This window comes from Panthera pardus, unplaced genomic scaffold (genome assembly GCF_024362965.1).
Source record: "Panthera pardus isolate Hobbes unplaced genomic scaffold, ASM2436296v1 HiC_scaffold_24, whole genome shotgun sequence".
Lineage (NCBI taxonomy): Eukaryota > Metazoa > Chordata > Mammalia > Carnivora > Felidae > Panthera > Panthera pardus.
Window position 1 is genome coordinate 101,056,697 of NW_026526810.1, and position 23,835 is coordinate 101,080,531.

At 34.9% G+C, this 23,835-nt stretch overlaps 1 long non-coding RNA gene across 1 annotated transcript in view; it reads right to left on the minus strand.

Moving 5' to 3' along the window:
* LOC128773018 (uncharacterized) overlaps positions 1–21,403 on the minus strand; it is a 31,911-nt gene extending 10,508 nt beyond the window's left edge. Inside the window, exon 1 of the long non-coding RNA XR_008417220.1 lies at positions 21,120–21,403. This is a non-coding gene — a long non-coding RNA (uncharacterized LOC128773018). The remainder of the gene's footprint in view (positions 1–21,119) is intronic.
* Positions 21,404–23,835: the final 2,432 nt, after the last annotated feature.

The window sequence follows — 23,835 nt, forward strand, 5'->3', positions numbered from 1 at the left end:
AATTTATTTTTGTGTATGGTGCAAGAAAGTGGTCCAGTTTCATTCTGTTGCATGTTGCTGTCCAATTTTCCTAACATCATTTGTTGAAGAGACTATCTTTTTTTTCCATTAGATATTCTTTCCTGCTTTGTCTAAGAAGTAGTTGTGCGCCCATTTCTGGGTTTTCTCTTCTATTCCATTGATCTTTGTGTCTGTTTTTGTGCCAGTACTGTCTTGATACTGTCTTGATCACTATAGTTTTATAATATAATTTGAAGTCCAGAATTGTAATGCCTCCAGCTTTGCTTTCCTTTTTCAAGATTGCTTTGGCTGTCTGAGTCTTTGTAGTTCCATAAAAATTTTAGGTTTGTTTGTTCTAGCTCTGTGAAAAATGCTGGTGTTATTTTGATAGGGATTGCATTAAATGTATGGGTTGCTTTGCTTAGTATTGACATTTTGACAATATTGTTCTTCCAGTCCATGAGCATGGAATGTTTTTCCATTTCTCTGTGTCTTCTTCACTTTCTATCATCTGTGTTTTACAGTTTTCAGGTTACAGGTCTTTCACTTCTTTGGAAAAGACATACAGGTCTTTTCACTTCCTATATTTCTAGGAATCTTATTGTTTTGGTGCAATTGTAAATGGGATTGATTTTAGTTTCTCTTTCTGATGCTTTATTATTGGTATATAGAAATGCAGCAGATTTTTTATGTTGATTTTGTATCCTGAGAGTTTACTAAATTTGTATATCAATTCTAGCAATTTTTTGGTGGAGTTTTTAGGGTTTTCTGTATATAGTATTATGTCATATGCATATAGTGAAAGTTTTACTTCTTCATTCCCAATTTGGATGCCTTTTATTTCTTTTGATTGTCTGATTGCTATGGCTAGGACTTTCAGTACTATGTTGTATAAAAGTGGTGAGAGTGGGCATTCTTGTCTTGTTTCCGATCTTAGGAGAAAAGCTCTCAGTTGTTCACCAGTGAGTATGATGTTAGTTGTGTTTTTCATATGTGGCCTTTATTTTGTTGAGGTATGTTTCCTCTTAACCTATTTGTTGAGGATTTTTATCATGAATGGATGTTGTACTTTGTCAAATGCTTTTTCTGCATTTATTGAAATGACTATTTGGTTTTTCTCTTTTTGTTGTGATGTATCATGTTGATTGATTTGCAAATATGAAATCACCCTTGCATCCTGGCAGTAAATCTCACTTGATCGCAAAGAATGAACTTTTGAATGTATTCTTGGATTTGGTTTGCTACTATTTGGTTGAGGATTTTTGCTCTATGTTCTTCAGAAATAGTGGCCTGTAGTGTTCTCTCTCTCTCTCTCTCTCTCTCTCTCTCTTTATAGTATCTACCTGGTTTTGGTATCAGGGTAATGGAAGCCTTCTTGTACAATGAATTTGAAAGTTTTCCTTCCTCTTCTATTTTTTGGAATTGTTTGAGAAGAATACATATTACTCTTCTTTAAATCTTTGGTAGGATTCACCTGTGAAGCCATCTGGTCTTGGACTTTTGTGTGATAGGAGTTTTATGGTTACTCATTCAATTTCATTGCTGGTAATTGGTCATTCAAATTTTCTATTTCTTCCTGATTCAGTTTTGGGAGGTTATATGGTTTTAGGAATTTGTCCATATCTTCTAGGTTGTCCAATTTATGGCATATAATATTCTCTTATAATTCTTTATATTTCTGTGGTGTTGGTTGTTATTTCTCCTCTTTCATTTGTAATTTTGTTCATTTGAGTCCTCTCTCTCTCTCCCACCCCCCTCTCTTTTTATGAGTCTGGCTAAATGAAGGCTTATAAATTTTGTTGATCTTTTCAAAGAACCAACTCCTGGTTTCATTGATTTGTTCTGTTGTTGTTTTCTTTTTTGTTTCTAGTACAGTTATTTCTGCTGTTACCTTTATTATTTCCTTTCTGCTACTGGTTATTGGGTTTGTTTGTTCTTATTTTTCTAGCTCCTTTAGGTGTAAGATTAAGTTGTTTGAGATTTTTCTTGCTTTTTGAGGTATGGTGTTTTGCTGAGAACCTTCTTAGAACAGCTTTTGCTGCATCTTAAAGATTTGGGATTGTTATATTTTCATTTTCATTTTTCTTCACATACATTTTTATTTCCTCTTTGATTTCTTGGTTGACCCATTCACTGTTTAGTAGCATGTTATTTAACCTCCATGTATTTCTGTTCTTTCTAGATTTTTTCTTTTGATTGATTTCTAGTTTCATAGCATTGTGAACAGAAAAGATGCATGGTATGACTTCAGTCTCTTAAAATTTGTTGAAACTTGTTGAGATTTTGCAATCATGTTCATCAGGGATATTGACCATAGTTATCTTTTTTAGTGAAGTCTTTGTCTGGTTTTTGAATCAGGGTAATACTGGCCTCATTGAATAAGTTTGGAAGTTTTCCTTTCCTTTCTATTTTTTGGAATTGTTTGAGAAGAACAGGTATTAACTCTTCTTTAAATGTCTGGTAGAAGCCATGTGGCCCTGGACTTCTGTTTGTTGGGAGATTTTTGATTATTGATTCAGTTTCTTTGGTGGTATGGGTCTGTTCAAGTTTTCTATTTCTTCTGGTTTCAATTTTGGTAGTTTATATGTTTCTAGGAATTTATCCACTTCTTTCAGGAAAACAAAAGCAAAAATAAACTATTGGGACTTCATCAAGATAGAATACTTCTGCACAGCAAAGGAAACATTCAATAAAACTAATAGGAAACCAATGGAATGGGAGAAGATATTTGCAAATGACATATCTGATAGAGATTACTATTCAAAATATATAAAGAACTCATAAAACTCAACACCCCCCAAAATAAATAATCCAGTTAAAAATGGGCAGAAGACATGAACAGACATTTCTCCAAAGAAGACATCCAGATGGCTAATGGACACATGAAAAGATGCTCAACATCACTCATCATCAGGAAATACAAATCAAAACCACAATGAGATATCACCTCACACATGTCAGAATGGCTTAAATTAACAACACAGGAAACAACCGGAGTTGGCAAGAATGCAGAGAAAGAGGAACCCTCTTATGCTTTTGGTGAAAGTGCAAACTGGTGCAGCCACTCTAGAAAACAGTATGGAGGTTCCTCAAAAAGTTAAAAATAACTACCCTATAATCTAGCAATTGCACTATTAGGTATTTAACCTAAATGATACAGAAATACTGATTCAAAGGGATACATGCACCCCGATATTTATAGCATCATTATCAACAATAGACAAATTATGGAAAGAGCCTGAATGTCTGTTGACTGGTGAATGGATAAAGAAGATATGGTATATATGTATGTGTACACACACACACACACACACACACACACACACACGCACAGAGAATGGAATATTACTTAGCCTTCAAAAAGAATGAAGTCTTGCTATTTCAATGACATGGATGGAGCTAGAGAGTATTATACTAAGCCAGTAAGAGACAGACAAATACCATATGATTTCATTCATAGGTGGAATTTTAGAAACAAGACAGATGAACATAGGTGAAAAAAAAAAAGATTGACAAACCAGAAAACACACTCTTAACTATAGAGAATAAACTGAGGATTGCTGGAGGGGAGGTGGACGTGGGGGGACAGGTTAAATGGATGATGTAGTAAGGAGGGGACCTGTTGTGATGAGCACTGGGTGTTGTATGTAAGTGATGAGTCACTAGATTCTATACCTGAAGCTAATGTTACACTGTATGTTAACCGGAATTTAGATAAAAACATGAAAAAAATGATACAAATTTGCTTTTATGATAGCCACTGGGACATGATAATGTCATTATTTATTTCATTTTTTCCATTTAATGTAGCACTTTTTAAAAAGCTGGGAATAGTGTTGGGTGTTGAACATGTATATTGTGCAAATATCACTGATTTCATCTTAATAAGGTCAGCATTCTATAACCAGAGTGAGAATATACTCAGATATGAAGGAAAATATAAATCGACTTCTGATGGAACAAGTAGATATACATACTCTCTATATATGACATTTTATGCTGATTACTTTCCACATAGAACTTCCATGACTTATCCCAGCTCTAGAACTTATTAGCCGTGTGGCCTTGGGAAGATACTAAATCTCTCATTGTTTCAATATCTCTTCTGTAAAATGAGGATAATAATACTTATTACATCTTTGAGTTGTGGTGAGGATTAAATGAAATAATACAAGTAACCGATAAAATGCATACTAAATATTAGCTTCTGTTTCATGCATTGAATAAGTGAAATTCAGTTATTACTTCAGAAGTACATTGTATGTGAAACTGGCAGAAAAATATTTCATAAAAATATTTATACTGGTACAATTGTTGATTGATTATATCCTAGGGATCCATGGTGAGCATATTGAGGCAGTTTTTTTTTATATTTCTTTAAAGATTTTATTTACCTTAGAAGGTACAGGATTTCATTGGCATAAGAGTTCCAATTTATTTGGTACAAACAGATTTTTTTTGAACTTTTAAATATCTCCTGTAGACGCTGGTCTGTAGTAACAGAGAGTTCTGTCCACAGGAAGGGAAAGAAGAGCTGAGAGGCTGGGAGAGAAAAGATGTAAGTCCCTGGTTTTAGTCTTTTCCTGCTATACCCATCCCTTCTGGGTTATGTGAACTAGTAATTTCCCTTTTTTCTCTGAGGAAGTTTGAGTTGCTTCATGTACCTTGTAACCAAAGGAGTGATGACTAATAGAATGAATGCTAATACAAACACCATAGGGTGGTTTTTATCCTCAGGGTTTTAGGAAACTTAACTCGTCACATGGGCTTTGGGTCCCTTTTTGGAGATGGGGTGATCTTTTTACTGCATTCCTATATGCTTCTGACCTTAAGAAAGTAATAAATAAAGTCTACTCTTCACTAAAATTCTATATCCTACATTTGCTCTTAAAATTCTGTATCTGATATGTCAATCAATAATTATTTCAAATGGTTTAGTAATAAGGACATCTTAGAACTCCACTTGCTGTCTCTTTCATCATCTTTTTTCTCCTCCTCCTTTCCTCCTGTCAATCATAAATCTACCTCTGTCTATATATAGAAAAAGAGTCTAAAATAAAGTAACCTGAATTTGAATTTCATGGAGAAGACTGAGCACTTACAAGCAGTGCGTTTTTAGCGACAGCTTATGTAGTGGTATGCACTGAAATTTTCTTCCTCCAAAAGATACTGATAAATAGGTATGCAGAAAAAGTAAAATAATTTCTTTGACTGACTGCTTTGGTGGTCAAACCAAGTACAAGTGTCAAAGCCAACATGTAACCAGGTAGTAGATTTAAAGAAAGATAGCAGGAATTATGTCTTATAATTCTTAAGATATTATCACAGGGAAGAGTGATTATTTTTTAATGTCCCTGCATAGGAGATAGTAAATTCATCTATTGCAAGCAGAGCATAATGTTATTTAGAATATGGGACTTGCAAAAGAATTCATTTTCTGTTTCTTTCCATATGATAGTTAGACTGAACTAGACTTCTTGTGAAGCTGAACTTCAGAGAAATGAACTTACCTTCTAAATATCAGAAGCAAGTTCCTTTCTTCCATAGTGAAAATTCTTTCCAATGATTAAACCCAATTAAAAGTCTTAAGGGGACATGGGTTTTGGAAAGATAGACCTACATTGTTCCTGGTTTTAGAGAAAAGATTGAAAAGAGGAAACACAATAATTAGAACTATTTGAATAGGGTATGGAATGATGTAGGAACAGATAACCCTTAACAGGAATTGGAGGGAGACATGAGGAAAGGAAGGTAAGAGACATATCACTATCTCCATATTGTGGCAATTTCTATACAGCTTATAAACCCAAAATACGGAAAAAGGTTTTAGCACTTACATTGAAATTATGGAGCTTTAGAGAGGAAAAAAGCAGAGAGGAATAAGTGATGAATAAAACATACTCAATTTTCTTCTAAGAGTTTGGATGTTGTTATGTGGAGACCCAGTGTGATTGCCTCTGGAGCAACAGCAAGACTATGGGTTACTTGAGGCCGCAAATGTGCTCTCTGAAGGGTCACCTGAATACTACCTGAGTGACCACATGACATAAGGAGAGGTCAGGCTTTATGGGATATGACTGGGTGCCTTGTTGACTCTTCCTACAGTTTCCCAGACTCTTCCTACAGTTTCCCATACCCTTCCAGACAGAATGTATATTTCTGGCTTTAGGGAGCAGATGATAAGGACTATACCACCCAAACTAGTGAGGAGTGGTGTACATTTTCTTAACTCTCACATATCTCAGATCAATAGTAGATAAGTGTGTCATGAGTTTGTGGACCAAAATTCTTTCTTGCTAATAGAGAAGAAAGTACAACATAGGAAATTATGTATTAAGCTGCATAAGGCCATGGGTCAGTCTCATGCTCCTCTGAAACTCCTCTAGTTTATTTGTTTGTTTGTGTTGTTTGTGAAATCCAAAATAGCAAAAAAGAACAGAGAGAAGCAAGAGACCAAATTAAGCTGTCTGGATGGAGCCCATTAGAGCACAACGTGTGGTGTGGGGTCAACATAAAAACCTCAGAGAATAGAAATGAGAATTTCAAACCAGAGTTTGGTCAAAATCATGACATGAATGAAACTTATCTTTGAAATCTTTCATTCTGAAGTACCCCTTTTTTTTCTTCCTCTTCCAATATCTAGAACCCTTAAAAAACATCATTTATCTAAAAGGCAGAAAAGGAGCACCTGGGTGGCTAAGTCCTTTGAATGTCCAACTTCAGTTCAGGTCATGATCTCATGGTTCGTGAATTCAAGCCCCACATCGGGGTCACTGCTGTCAGCAAAAAGCCCATTTCAGATCTTCTGTTCCCCTATTTCTCTGCCCCTCCCCTGCTCACACACACACTCTCTCTCAAAAATAAATAAACATTAAAAAAACAAAGGCAGGGGTTCCTGGGGTGGGTTAGTACCTTAAGCGTTTTACTCTTGATTTCGGCTCAGGTCTTGATCTCATGGTTTGTGAATTTGAGCCCCACATCAGACTCTGTGCTGACAGTCAGGAGCCTGCTTGGGATTCTCTCTGTCTCACTCTCTCTCTTTCTCTCTCTCAGAAATAAATAAATAAACTTAAAAAAATAAAAGGCAGAAGATAAAAGTGAAAATTGAATTAATGATAAAGTTGGGGCAATGTAAACTTATTTATACAGAGTTAATTTATTTCCCCATTGAGATGAAGAAACAAAGGAAAAAATAGAATAGAATAAAGTTAAATTAAAATGTCCAGGTGATCTGAATTGTTTTTATGAAGATTGTAGGATGTTCACATGATGTTAGACATAACAGTCTTGAAACATGAATACTTTTCAACTAGCTAAAGAAGGTGCAAGATAATGTTACAAAGGAAGGGTTATGACATTTGTGATTCTTCTCAATGAATAAATCTGGTTTCTGGTGGAACTCCAGTGAAGAGATTACTCCTGAATACAACTCTTCTCCATCTCAACATAGTACTCTGATCAAGGATGGCATGTAAACACATAAACTAGATGGAATCATTTCCAGGGTAGGAAGTACGACAGCTAATTTTCACTACTAGTTTTTCTTTTTTGGTAATTAAAAAAAAGTGATAAGAATCCTTACTTAGAAGGAGAAGGTAAGTAAAGAATACAATTTTTTTGCAAATAGTCCTATATTTGGTCCTTATTGGACAAATAGAATATCATAAAAACCTAGGAAGATATATTCAGAAGATAGAAATTTCTATTAGCTCCCTGGTTTCTTCAGGTAACTGGAGAACAAAATGTTTATGTAAGAATGCCACCATATATAATTTCTGGCTTATGATATATATAAATATTTCCAAGTTAACTATATATTTAACCATCTTAGTGTTTTAATAATTTTTAACAGCTCTCTAACATCTGAGTGTTTAATAACTTTAATAACTAGCCTTATGTTTTTGATGAAGTTACCACTTAGTTATTCTGGGCATGGTAATAGGAAGATATATGATTAAAGAAATCAAGATTGTTGTACCTAGTAGAGTATTTAAAAACATGAAAATAATATATTTTACACAATATTTCTTAACAAAAGTTATTTCCATCTGTGGGTGTTAGCATTTTGCCATTTTTAAATAGGACTCATATCATTAAAAGTCTGTTGTATCTTAATCCTGAATTTCAAAATACTCTATATATTGTTCTAAATATTAGGTGGATTTGTATTATCAAATTACTACTGAAAAATAGAGGGAGGAGCTTCTTAGTGGTAAGCACAGTGTTATCTGTAGAAGTAGCCACTAATACTGAGGGAGGAGATGAAAGGCAAGAGAAATTAGTCAAACTCAAAACATGACAAGATGGGGACATTAAGTGTTGGGGCTAACATCTCATGTACACAGCTGTAACTGAAAACATCAGAAAGTTAAAAAATGATACTAAGTCACTAGGAAACATTTTAAATAGATCAGAATATTCATCATGAAGTAAATACAAAGGAAATTTCCATTAAAATTATAAAATCATACATGAGTTGGTACATAGTTGTTTACAAATCAGCTAGAAGCAATAGACCAATTACTTGGAGTAATTGGTTACAAAACTCAGCTAAGTTGAACAATATAGCCTGAATTGTTATACATCCATTAAAGAACCTGAAGTTGTGTTTAAAGGATCCCCCAAAAGAAATCTCCAGGTAAAGCTGGCTTCACTGGAGAATTTTACTAAAGATTTTGAAGATGACTTAATGCCAATTTTATACGTTTTCCTCCAAGAAATAGATGCAGAGGGAACACTTCATATTTTGTGAGGCCAATATTACCCTTATATCAAAATAAGACAAAATACAAAATAGTACCCAACAACTATAAAACGATAATTCTCATGAACTTAAATGAGAAATCCTCAATAGAATATTAAGAAATCAAATCCAATAATATATGAAAAGATTAATACACTACAACAAAGGGGATTTATTCCAATATGCAGTACTAATTCAATTTTAGAAAATTAATTAATGTGATCTGCCATGTTAAAAGACTAACAAAGAATAATCATATCACATACATGATGCAGAAACATCATTTGACAAAATTCAACACTCATTTATGATAAACATTTTCAACAGAGTAGGAACAGAGGGAATCTCAACCTCATAAAGAGCACATATATAAAAACTATAGCTAGTACCACACTTCATTGTGAGACTGAATTCTTTCCATTTAAGATTGAGAATAATTCAAAACTATCAACTTATCCATTTTTCTTCAACATTGAACTGGAATTTCAAGCCAGTGCAATAATGCAAGAATTTTAAAAGATTGTAGATAGAGCAAAAGATAAATTATTTCTATTTGTAGACACATGATTGTCTGCAGAGAACAGCCTGAGGAATCTACCAAAAGCTCCTAGAACTAGTAAGTTCAGCAAGGTCATAGAATGAAAGATAAACACATAAAAATTAACTGCATGTGTGTTTACTAAAATGAGCAATTGGAAATAAAACTCTTCACTACTGTTTATAATTGCTCCAAATAAAATTCAGTACTTAGGTATAAATCTAACAAAATATGTACAGAAAATGTCTGCTAAAATTTACAGAATGTTAATAACAGAAATCTAAGATGACTAATTAGAAAAGTTTATCATCTTCATAGATTAAAAGACACATCATAATAGCGATGCTAAGTCTCCTCAAATTGTTCTATAGGATTAAAGCAATTGCTTTTACAACTCCAAAGAATTTTAGTAGACATAGATGAGCATATTCTAAGATTTATATGGAAAGGCAAAGGAACTGGAATAGCTAACACAATATTCAGTACGGAATAGGATGTATGGATGGTGAAAAAGCACCTGAAAAAATGCTCAACATCATTAATCATTAAGGCAATGCGAACTAAAATCAAATTGAGTTGGTGTTATACACACCTATTATAATAAAAAAAAATAGTGGTAACAACAAATGCTGATGAGGTTGTGAAGCAATTTGATCACTCATACATTGTTGATGGGAATTTTAAATGGTATAGTAGCTCTGAAAAACTGTTTGTTAGTTTCTAAAACTAAACAAATACTTACCATATGATTCAGCAATTATACTCTTCAGTATTTATCCCCGAGAAATAAAAATGTATGTTTACACAAAAACCTTTCTATGAATGTTTATAACAGCTTTATTTGTAATAGCCAATCATTGGGGGAAAAAAACCCCAAATGTCCTTAAATGTTAGGTGACTGAACAAATAAATAACAAAAAGCATCCATAACATGGAACATAATGCATTCAAATTAATGAATGAACTATTTATATATTTAACAACCTTGATGATTGTCCAGGAAATTTTATTGAGTAAAGCCAAACTCAAAGATTATATACTATATGATTCCTTTTATATAACGTTATTGAAATAATAAAATTAGAGATAGAGAACAGATTAGAAGTTGCCATGGTTTAGGTATATGGAGAGGTCAGTAGGTATGGCTAAAACAGGTAATAAGAGCGAACTTTATGGTGATGGAACAGTTGTCTTGATTGTAGTGGTGGTTGCACAAAGCTACATATATGATGAAATTGCCTAGAAGTGTACCCAACCACACAGAAATGAGTACATGTAAAACTTGTGAGATCTGAATAAAATGGTGGATTTTACCACTGTCAATTTCCTGGTTTTGATAGCTCTGTAAAGTGTTATCACTGGAGGAAATTGAGGGAAGAGTCCTTTTTTGCTAGGTTTTGTACTTTTTGTATATTTTTAAGGCATCTTCCTGTGAATGTATAATTATTTCAAAATAATTTTTTAAAAATTACCAATGATTGTATGATTATTCTCCAATCAGTAGATTGGAGTATTGCATATAGTTCAGATCATGAAACATATAATGTAATCTAAGAGATCATTTGTATTGAAAATATATAAGGTCCAAGATGTGATAGGTTTGTTTTGGTACAGTCATAAGGCATATTTTACAATGAGAAACATTATGAACAATCAAATACATAAGAATTTCAAAAGAAACATTTCTGACAGGGGAACTGGTACGAGTACTTCAGCTGAAAGGAGAACCTAAGTCCTCTGGAATGCTTGCCAAATTAAGACTGAATTTTGACATCTAGCTCTGGGATAATAAATGTGTTTAATACTTTTTATACTATATGGAAAAAATAAGCACTGATTGAAAAAAACAAGGCAAACATTTAAAAATGTGATTGGTGATTTTCAAGTGTTAGGTAGGGAAAATATAATTCCATTTAACACTTGGCTTCATCTCCTGATAATCTCTAAATGATATTGCCTCTCTTTCCAGACAGACTGAAAGTTTCTTGAGAGTGAGTCTATAGCTTTTATGTATACTTTGTATGGAGTAAAAAATTCAAGCCCACATTTCCTAAGACCTTACTAAATAATGGACACATTTTGTTCATTCTTGAATGTCATCTTTAAAGTATTCTATAGGATGATCATTAACAGCCCTGTTGTGTACGTAAGAGAACTGAGGCTCAGAGAGGTTAGATACCTTGTCCAGTGTCACAGTTAAAAGTAAGTGGTACACAGACACAGACAAAGTTAGACAAAATGAGGACACAGGGAAATATGTACCAAATGAAAGAACAGTACAAAATCACAGCAACAGACGTAAGTGAAATGGATGTAAGTAATATTCTTGATAGAGAATGTAAAGTAATGATCATGAAGATAGTGGAGTTGAGAAAAGAGTGGAGGACATCAGTGAGATCCTTAACAAAGACATAAAAGAGAACCAGAGATGAAGAACAAAATAAATAAAATTAAAAATATACTTATTGGGATAAAGAGCAGGCTAGAGGAAGCAGAGGAATGAATTAGTGACCTGGAAGACAGAATAATGGAAAGTAATCAAGCTGAGCAGATGAGAAAAAAAAAATGCAAAATCAGAATAGACTTAGGGAATTCTGTGATTTCATCAAGTATAATAACATTTCCGTTATATGTATTCCAGAAGAAGCAAAAGAAAGGGGGCAGAAAATATTTTTCAAGAAATAATAGCTGAAAACTTCCCTGTTCTATCCAACAGATAAAATCAATTTGCAGAAATCTGTTGCATTTCTATGTACTAATAAAGAAGCAGCCGAAAGAGAAACTAAGAAAATCCCATTTACAGTTGCACCAAAAATAATAAAATACCTAGGAATACACTTAACCAAAGAGGTGAAAGACCTATACTGTAAAAACTATAAAATATTGATGAGGGGTGCCTGGGTGGCTCAGTCGGTTAAGCGGCCGACTTCCACTCAGGTCATGATCTCACGGTCCGTGAGTTCGAGCCCTGCATCAGGCTCTGTGCTGACAGTTCAGAGCCTGGAGCCTGTTTCGGATTCTGTGTCTCCCTCTCTCTGACCCTCCCCTGTTCATGCTCTGTCTCTCCCTGTCTCAAAAATAAATAAAATGTTAAAAATAAAATTAAAATAAAATAAAATATAAAATAAAATAAAATAAAATAAAATAAAATAAAATAAAATAAAATAAAATATTGATGAAAGATATTGTGGAAGACCAAAGAAATGGAAAGACATTCCATGCTCATGGATTGGAAGAACAAATGTTAAAATGTCGAAACTATTCAAAGAAATCTACAGATTTGATGCAATCCCTATCAAAATATCAACAGCATTTTCATAGAACTAGAATGATACTTACATGTTCAGTTAATCTTTGATAAAGGAGGAAAGAGTATGCAATGGGAAAAAGACAGTCTCTTCAACAAATGGCGTTGGGAAAACTGGACCACTTTCTTAAACCATACACAAAAATAAATTCAAAATGAATGAAGACCTAAATGTGAGACCTAACACCATAAAAATCCTAGAAGAGAGCACAGGCAGTAACTCCTGAGATATCAGCCATAGCAATATATTTCTACATATGTCTTCTGAGGCAAGGGAAATAAAAGCAAAAATAAACTTTTGGGACCACATCAAAGTAAAAACTTTTTACACAATGAAGGAAACATTCAACAAAACTAAAAGGCAATCTTTGGAATGGGAGAAGATATTTGCAAATGACATATCTATTTAATAAAGGGTTAGTGTCCAAAATATATAAAGAACTGATACAACACTCGAAAACAAGTAATCCATTTAAAATGGGGCAGAAGACACAAACAGACATTTCTCCAAAGAAGACATACAGATGGCCAACAGACGCATGAAATGATTCTTTACCTCACTCATCAAGGAACTGAAAATCAAAACTACAGTGAGATACTACCTCACACCTGTCCTAATGGCTATAATCAAAGACAGAAGAAACAACAGGTGTTGGTGAAATATAGAGAAAAAGGAATCCCTGTGCACTTTGGATGGAATGCAAACTGGTGCAGAAAGTGTGGAAAACAGTATGGAGGACCCTCAAAATGTTAAAATAGAACCACCCTATGATTCAGTAATCACACCAGTGGGTATTTTCACAAAAAATACAGAAAACACTAATTCAACATTATTCATGCACCCCTAAGTTTATAGCAACATTATTTACAATAGCTAAACTATGGAAGCATCCCAGTGTCCATCGATAGATAAATGATAAAGAAGATGGAGTATATATGTACATTGGAATATTATGTAGCTATAAACAAGGATGAAATCTTGCCATTTGCAATGACAAGGATGGAACTAGAAAGTAAGATGCTAAGAAAAATCAGTCAGATAAAGGCAAATACCCTATGATTTCACTCATATGTGTAATTAAAAAAAACAAGCAAATGAACAACGTGGGGGTTGGGAAGCCAAAACACAAAACAAAATCTTAACTATAGAGAACAAACTGATGGTTACCATAGGGGAGGGAGTGGGGGAGATAGGTGAAATGGGCGGTGGTGACGAAAGTATACACCTCATGATTAGCACTGAGTAATGTATAGAATTGTTGAGTCACTGTGTTCTACACTTGAAACTAATATAACACCACCTGTTAACTATACCGGAATTAAAATTAAAAAAAAAGTGGTAAATTCAGGGTTCAAACCCTACTCTGATTCCAAAGTCAATATACTTCTCACCACAACATGACTTCTTTCTTTTCTTTATTTTCTATAGAACCCTTCTTTGGGTACTGAGCGATAGTTTTCAGTAATATTTGGTGGTTAATGACCATATCTCATGTATCCTGAGTTTCAATTCAAGTGCAATTTGTTTACAATGTGAATTCCCTGATCTATGGTTCATACTCACTGCCATAGTAATGCGATACATATGTATCAGGGTATTTTCTCAAAGCACTTCAATGCTATAGTCCATGAGTCAACTGTGACCACTGCATCCTGGCATTTTCTTACAGGAGCCAGTTCTCCAACAACCATTGCAAATTGGAACTCTTTCTCCCATAGATGGATATGAACCCACAGGATCCTTTCAGGGCATAGCTTTTACCAATATTGGTTATCTACCTTGATATTACACTATAGTTATGCAAGATGTTGAGGGAGGCTGAGTGAAGGGTGTATTGGACCTTCTTGCATATTCTCTGCAACTTCCTTAGAGTATATAATTACTTAAAAGTAGTTGCAAAAGTGATAAAATCTAGTTGGCACAAAATCAAATGCAGGTCAGTTATCTGAATATATTGCTGTGTGCTAAACATGCCTGTATATTGTGTGTGTGTGTGTGTGTGTGTGTGTGTGTGTGTGTGTGTGTTTTATACCACATACAAACAAGCAGATGAAGAGATTATTAAACATTTATGAGGAACCTGGCTTCACCAAAAGTTAGGATACTTGAATTAGACCTTGTAGAATATTATCTTTTGTCTTGGCAGACTGTAGCTAAGAAAAGTAAGTATGGTGAGATGAGAGTGAAAGCAAATAGAAAGAAGAGGAAGTGGATGTGTAAGGGAAGAAATGGACCAGTGGGATCAGGTTTTGAGAGGCCAGGAAGAATTGTAAGGCTGTTTCTAACCTTGTCTTTGGAAAATGGGAAGACCCCAGTGTAGGATTTCTGGAGAGGAAGTTCCCTGTTATTTATTGAAAAGATCATCCTATCATCTTTTCTACATTTAGGAAAAGCAATAAAGTTGTAATAGTTATTACTCCCTGGGTCAAATACAAGCTTTGCTCTTTACTGACTACCTTGTACAAGTTTTGACCTTTCTAAGCTTTAGTTTCTTTATCTGTAAAATTGGGGTAATAATATTATCTCCTCAAAAATCACTGACCATTAAATAACTTGATTATTTGGGGAGTTACTTAACAAAAATCAAGAAATTGTGATGACATTGATATCGATGGTTCCTACATTTATGGTGGGAGTATATCATTTCAGAATTGAGGACTTGCAATATAAAGACTCAGTTCTGCCATAGAATGTGAACTATGGCTAAAATGTAGGACTTATGCTTCTCTCTCCCTTCTTGGACAAGCCACCTTAGTCTTTTTTCCTCAGACAATACTCCAATTCCATTCAGCTCTTATCCCACTCCTGCCCTGCTTGATTTCTTTTAGAGAATTTAATATGTTAACATTTTCATGGATATAATTAGGTATGGTTGCCACTTTTAATCAAGGCATCATTTGGCAATCAGGAGCTTTTGAGGTAATGAAATACAAACTAAATCTCATAGTAAGAATTTGACATGCTTGAAAGGCTGATGGTAAGAAAGTTAGGATGGTTTATTCCTGGCAGTATAAATAAAGTTGATTTAAACCAAAAGGAATTTATTTCTAGAATATTAGGTGGCTTACGAGATCATTAGGAACAAGGCTCAGAAAACTGGGCAGCAGTCACAACTTCTACCAAGGCTATATAACAGAAAAGTGGTCCAATGAGGCCACTGCTATTCTCACACAGATCACTGGTTGCCACCCCTTGCACTACTTTCACTAAAGTTACTGCAGACATTGCTTCTGTTGCCGCCCCAGCGATTGGATGTCTTTACCCAGCCACAACAGAAAATAATTCTCCACTATTACTGTTTCTCTGGGTCATAATTTTATATTTAAAATTCCATCAGTGTACTCTGAAGACTATAAGACTTTGATGAAAGAAATTGAGGAAGGCACAAATAGGTGGAAAGCTATACTGTGTTCATGGATCAGAAGGGTTAATATATTTAAAATATCCATACTACCCAAATAATTTTTATAGAAATAGAAAACAGCAATCCTGAAATTCATGTTAAGACACAAAAGACCCTGAATAGTGAAAGCAGTTCTCAGGAAGAATAAAGCTAGAGGTATCACACTTCCTGATTTCACACTGTATTACAAAGCTGTATTAATATAAACAGTGATATTGGCATAAAAATACATACAGCCCAATGGAATAGAATTGAGAGCCCAGAAATAAACCCTCACATATACAATCTACCACTGTTCGACAAGACAGCCAACAATATGCCAGAGGGAAAGATTAGTTTTTCAATAAATGGTGTTAGGAAAACTGGATATCCACATGCAGAAGAATGAAATTTGACTCATACCTTATACCACTTGCAAATATTAAATAGATTAAAAATTTAAACATAAAACCCGAGACTAAAATTCCTACAATAAAACAGGAACAAATCTCCTTTACATTGGTCTTGGTGATGATTTGTTTAGTGTCTGACACTAAAAGCATAAGCCTTAAAAGTAAAAGATAAATGGAATTATATCAAACTAAACAAACAAACAAACAAAAAAACACCTGCACAGTGAAAGAAACAATCAACAAAATGGAAAGGTAGTCTATAGAATGGGAGAAAATATTTGCAAACCACCTGTCTGATAAGGGGTTAATATCCAAAAAATATAAGGAACAAATATAACTGCATGCAAAAAGAAAAATGACTAAAAAGTGGGCAGAAGGCTTGAGTAGACATTTTTCCAGAGAATACACACAGCTCATACAAATGGCCAACAGGCACATGAAAAGGTGATCAATCTTTTTCATTAGGAAAATGTAAATCAAAACCTTACATCTATTAGAATGGCCATCATCAAAAAGACAGGAGATAATGTGTTGGCAAAGATGTAGAGAAAGGAGAATCCTGTGTACTGTTGGTAGGAATGTAAATTGGTAGAGCCACTGTGGGAAACAGTATAGAGGTTCCTCAAAAACTTAAAAAAAGAACTACCATATGATCCAGCAATTCCACTCTTGTGTATATATGCAAAGAAAATACAACTGGGATCTCAGAATGATAACTGCACTATGATGTTCATTGTAGCATTATTCACAATAGCCAAGGTATGGAAACAACTTCGTTACTCAATGGATTAATGGATAAAGAAGATGTGAGATACATATGTATACAAATATATATATATATATATATATATATATATATATATATATATATATACACATACATACACACACACACACACACACACACACACATACAATGGGATACTATTCATAGCCATGAGAAAAAAAGGAAATCCTGCCATTTGTGACAACATCAATGGACCATGAGGGCCTTATGCTAGGTGAAATAAGCCAGATGGAGAAGGACAAATATTGTATGATCTCACTTATATACGTAATCTTAAAAAAGCTAAACTCATAGAAAAAGTAGAATGGTGGTTGCCAGGGTTGAGGGGTGAGGGAAATGGAGACATATTGGTCAAAGGGTACACACTTCCAACTATAAGATAAATTATGGGGACCTAATGTACAACATGGTGACTATAGCCAATACTGTATTATATACTTGTAAGTTACTAAAGATAAATGTTCTCACTACATATGAAAAAAGGGAATTATGTGAAGTGATAGAAGTATTAACCTTACGGTAATCATTTCATAATATATACATGTATGAAATCATGTTGTACACCTTAAACTTACACAGTGTCATCTTCAATTATGTATCAAAGCTGTAAAAAATAAAATTATATCAGAATGTTCCAATATCTGATCCTAACTAGCTGAAGGAGGGTTGGCAGAGTATGTACTGTTTGCAGCTTCTGTGGTGAGAAGCAGGCTGTGCCTTCCACAAGATTCATAAGATGGAGAATTCTCTCTAGGCCTAAGGAGGAAGTCTAAAGTTGACTAATTTCGCCGTAGGAAGGTAGAAAGTAGAGGCCTATGGGAGGAAGATTCTTAAAATACAATGAATTAGAGGTTGCTCTCAGTTTCTTCTATGTAGTGAGTCTACTTCTCTTATACTCTGTTTCTTATTAAGTATATGCCTTCAAGAAGTCTTATTATGATCTCTGTAGCACTCAATAGCTGATAAATTAGTTTCATGCGGTTTTACTTATTGCTGAAGGTTAGATTTCCAGATTTTATTCTGTCTATCCTATTTCACTGGTACTTGGGTAGAATTAAATATGAGGAGAAGTTGCAGGAGGAGTTGATGGATGGTATTGTGGGCCCAGGCAACTGCCCTATCGCCATCTGGTTGTATGATTGGCAATATCATTTAATCTTCCTAGACTTCAGTTTTATTCTCTATTGAATCATAATATAATCTTCCAATTTGAAAAATTGTTCCAAAGATTAAAAGAGTTTTTAAGTACCTAGTAGAATGCTTAACACAAAATATAATACTAAATAGATAACAAATGATATCTATTTTGTTGTTACTGTCTTCCTTTCTTAGAAAGTCCTTGGCTATAAGGACTTTAGTGTGTTTGCAATGCCTAAAAATATTTTCCTTGTATCTATCATCTCCACCTACTTCCATTGTTTATTGTAATAGCTACTAACCTTTGTGTTTTTAGCCACGACAGTTACAGTCAGCCATCCTGACAATTTACTTCTTGTTGGACAAGGGCAAAGCCATATCCATACACTTTGGAGGTATCTGACGTTAGAAAAGAAAAAGAATGAAACAGAAAGGAAATGATGATTGAGCACTGATGTGTTTTGCAGTCTGCTATTGAGAAGCATCTCAGCAACAGAACTGGGGAGAACTAGAAATTCATTACCAGTCAAGCTGGTAACACTTTATTTAGAAGAACGTGCTACACAAATTCTTGTACCTTTGTGGAAAGCTGAATGACAACCTGAAACTTTCCTTTCTGATTAGCTACGTAAACGCATCCAAGGGAAATAAGTTCTCAGCAGCTTTTTTTTTTTAAAGTATAGAGTGATGTGAAGTTAACATATATGTCAACAGAAGCACAGATTAAATAAAGATATCAGAATTTTCTCCAGATGACCTTGCCCATTAAGATAACTGCAAGACATAATATTTCATCATGAATGTTCTAACTTAGGAAATAAAAAAAAAAACTTTCCCTATTTCTGATAACAGGCTTTGGAGGAATCATAACAATTCAGAATAAGTTCTGGCTTGTATGGACTTGAAAATAAAATGATTTTCTTTTAAGCACTTACACATTGAATAGTAGCTCTTAGAAAATTTCTTAACTTGGGTATTTTTATATTCGAATTGCCAACCCAAAGAATCACTTCTTAGCCTGATTTAAGGTTTTTTTCATTCCTTATAGGCATTTGTGCTTCTACTTAAAAGAGTACTTAAATATAAAAAGTGTGTGAAAATGTGCCTTTGTATGAATTGTAGTTTGCAATTGTAACAGGGTCTCTTTCTCAACATGAAAATTGGAGTTCTCAGGGAAAGAAATTTAATTGAACAAATATATTTCTCAATAGGACTATAAAGAGAATACTAATTGATGTGCTAATAGCTATTCCCTGTTTACAGAGCATTATCCCAGGTTTTGAACTGTAACAAACATACATGAAAACTAACATTCACAGAGCAGAGAGAAAATACATTGCATTTCTAGATGTCTGCCTGTGAGACATTTCAATAAGAGATATTGCATAACTGGTGGTTCCTGAAACTAATATTACACTATGTGTTGACTAACTGGAATTTAAATAAAAACTTTAAAAAAAATAAAGAAAAATAAAGTGCTCTTAGTACAACAACAAAAAAAGTGGGTCTGAAACATTATCTTCATGAATTTTGAGAATAAGAGGCTTTATTATGAAATAATTTGCTGTTTTTTTAGACTGGAGACACAACTCAGAGGTCATCTCTATTTCCTACTAGGATTAAAGAATCTTGGAATCTTACAAATTCTGGATCCTAAAGGTCAACTGGTCCAGCTTATATCATATATGAGTCCTTGAAAATGGTTGTTTAGTTGCTAATTGGGTTTATTTAGACATCTCACTAGCTCTGAAAGCAAAATTTCCTAGTGTGATAGTCTAATCATTCATGATAAAATTATTTTTTTGAACTTTAGCCTGTTTTCCTTGTTCTAGCTTCTGAAGCCACTTAAGTATAGATTCTTTTTCCCATAATAGGCCCTCAACTTTAAATTGAAATGAGTAAACACACCTCTTTCGTATTGTCAAACCACATTTTCCCTTCCCTTTCAGATGTTACTAATGTGATTTTCTTCCCTAGAATTAAAGTATCATGGGGCTTCCACCTCCATTAATGTTGGATTAGGTAATTCTGACCAAACTTGGCAGTGAAAACATACATTTTTGGGGAAAAAATTAAAGCATTTTCCAAAATACATCAAAATGCTTACATGGCCAGACCAGAGGCTGAGGACCTAGAGAAGTAAAAAAACAAAACAAAACAAAACAAAAAATAAAGTACCTGGACAGCTTTTCCCTGGGTCAATTGTGCATGCATAAGAGACAGCTGAAACACCAAGATGTGCTTCTGGTGACTTCAAAGGTATAGGGAGATAAAAATCCGGTATCTGGGAATCACCAGTGAGTGTAGATTTTAATAAATGTCTTTTGTGGGGTTTTGAAGAAGCTAGTCTGTAAGAGTGGAATGGGAATAAACAAGCCTTATAATAGTATGCAGCCAAGCTTCACATCATCCAAGTGATAGAAAATCTTAAAACTTGAATTTGTATTAAGATGGTCCTGGACTGCTAGTGGTCCCAAGCATCAAGCATAAGACTGAAGCAAATGAAAAATATTCCTTGCAGGCAAATATTACCATCTTAGAACTCAAATTATTTCTATAAATATTTTTTTTCAAATACAGCATCCAATGACTACTTAAAAATAACTAGGCACATGAAAGAGACGAGACAACATGAGAAAGACATATAAGACAACAGAAATAAAGAGATTAATGTATTAAGGTCTTCCAAAGAAAGAGGACCAAAAGGATATATATATATATACATGCCCAATTGGCTTTATCCTCTTATATACAAGAGGATATTTATTATAGGAAGTGGCTCACGTGGTTATGGAGGCCAGGAAGTCTTACCATCTCGTGTCCACAAGCTGGAAAACGAAGAAAGCCAGTGGTATAATTCAGTTCAAGTCTGAAGGCCTCAGAATAGGAAGCTGACAGTGTTAAGTCCAGATCTGACTCTGAAAGCCCACGAACCAGGAGCGCCCATGTCCTAGGGCAGGAGGAGATGGATGTCTCAGCTTAAGCAGAGAGAGCGGATTCGCCCTTCCTCCACCTTTTTGTTCTATTTGGGTCCTCAACAGATTGGATGATGCTTACCCACATTGGGGAGGGCCATCTGCTTTGTTTGATGAGTAATTCAAATGCTCATCTCTTCCAGGAACACCCTTGCAGACATACCTAGGAATAATGTTTTACCAGCTATCTAGACATCCCTTAATCCAGTCAAGTTGACACATAAAGTTAACCATCCCAATTAAAGATATTGGAGTTATCATAGATTGTAAAACAAGTACCCTTACTATGTACATGTAGATAAAAGCAAAGTTAAATTTTGGCAGGGAATTGGAAACCATAAAAAGTAATATGTATTTGTAAGAGAAACAAAAATAAATTTTATAACTGTTAGAACAGAGAACATTAAAACAGTTATTATAACTATATCTCCTATGTTCAAGAATGTAGAGAAAACCACAAACGTGGTTGAATGACATGCAAAAATAAAGACCCAAATAAAATTTCTAGAGATGAAATATCCATGATTTGGCTCCTTGGTTCTCACACTCATGTCTCATTCCTGTTGAGAACACAGCACCATATATAGTCTCTAATTTAATGCTTATGCTATCTCCTGGAGGATGACATCCCATCCTCTTAGAATGCTACCTCTGAACTGGCACTTCAGCTATACCTTTCAAAGGGCATTTCAGTGTTCTATGAGACTTGCTCCTATGGGGTTGTGTAGTAAGTCAATAGTGGACTCTGACACACATGACCTTACTATGGCCGATTCCCACATCTCCTTTTCTGTGAAGCAGATCCCATGATTGCATGTTATGCCTTGTTGGATTCTGTGCTTATAAATAAGGCATTCTGTGAAGACTAGGTGATAGTACCGAGGTTTTGTGGATAGGAAAGAAAAACATACCTGGAGTACTTACCTATCCCTGTTACGATAAACCATTGGCTTTTCCAGGATGAAGAGGCCAATGTAGTGAACTTGTCACCAATTTGTCAATTGATTTCCAGGAATTTTGCTATATTAGAGGGTTGGTATCAGTAGGATATTGAGAGGCATCAGTAGCTGGACTTGCTTTGGCAACTGGGAGTCCATACTGTTGGCTTCATACATAGCCTCTGTCTCTGTTCTTATGTCTACTGTTCTCATGCACCAATAGTGGCAGTTCTAAGGTGATCAATAAAAAAGGTAGCATCAAAGGTCTAAGAAATTTTGATAGTATGGTTGTTCAGTGCCTCTTCCATGGTAGATGCTTTCTGGTGGAACTTGATGACTTTATCCAATCCCATCTGTTTACTCATGTGACTCCACATCAGAATTCCTTGTCTCTGGTCATTTAGCCCTTTTTGTTCCAAGCCTCTGTCCATTCAGCCAAGCTGTTGGTCACTGACCAGAAATCTGTGTACATCCTCGTATAGGTCCATTTCTTCTGTACACAGTGCATATGATCTGATGCACTCTTTGTGTCTCTGTTCTTTGGAGAAGTTTTCATCTCTAGTCTTTCAAGACCACCTTTGAATGTAGCTTTAATGTAGACACTGTCAATCTGTAGCTCATATCCAGTTACTGAGCCAGCTATTCTAAGCTAAGCTTGGACTTTTTCTTCCTCTTTCTCTAGCTGGTCATATGGGATACTCCTCCCCAACACACATACACACATATACAACCAACTTGGCCAAAGATATACAACTAATTTGGCCAAAGATATGAACTGAGGAAGAGATATTGGTCCATCTGTGTCAGATGATATGGGGGCCTATGAACATGTTTGTGTAGTTTCCTTATGCCCTCTGGTCCTCTGTGGGCTCAATCTGAGGTGTGTATTTCTATCTTATGAAAAACTGCTGCTGGGCTACCCAATTGTATAATTTAATGGGTCTCATCGAACCCAGGTTGTGATGGACAGTTCTAGCCATAGTCGCTTGGTAATCTCATGGTGAACTCTTTCAAATCTATGAGAGTTGAACTAACATACCAGGAACTGTTCTTTAAAGGCATATATAATTCTTTGACTTGTTTCATAATCCCAGTGGTCTTGGTGAAGTAATGTGTCTTCAGTATCCTCCCATGAAACACAATCTTTTGTCAGGCCTTGTGGCTTCACAGTTTATTCATCCCAGCATGCCCATGTCTTTCAGCCTCTTTATTCTTTCCTTCACTGCCTGACAGGGCAATTTAGTCATCTCTGCATCACTCAGCACTGGCCATTGTTTTTTCCAGGCTTCTAATAGCCATCTTAACACAGAGTTTGCTTGATTCCTCTTTCTAGTATATACTACTTAATTCTTCCACCTCCTTCTTTTTTTCCTCTCTTTTCACACCCAGGACAATTCTCGTCTGGCTTTCCTGGGATTTAACTCATTTATTATCCCAGCTATCAGTAGAGGAGGTGGAAGTAGCACTTGAAGAGACCACTTGTTGCTTTGGTTGGCATCTTCTGTGGCATCTTCTAATGGAGGAGAAATGCTAGCTCTTACTGAAGAAGAGTGGGCTCCCTCTGCAGGCTCTCTGGGTTCAGGGCATTCTACAGAGCCAACTTCCTCCGAGGCA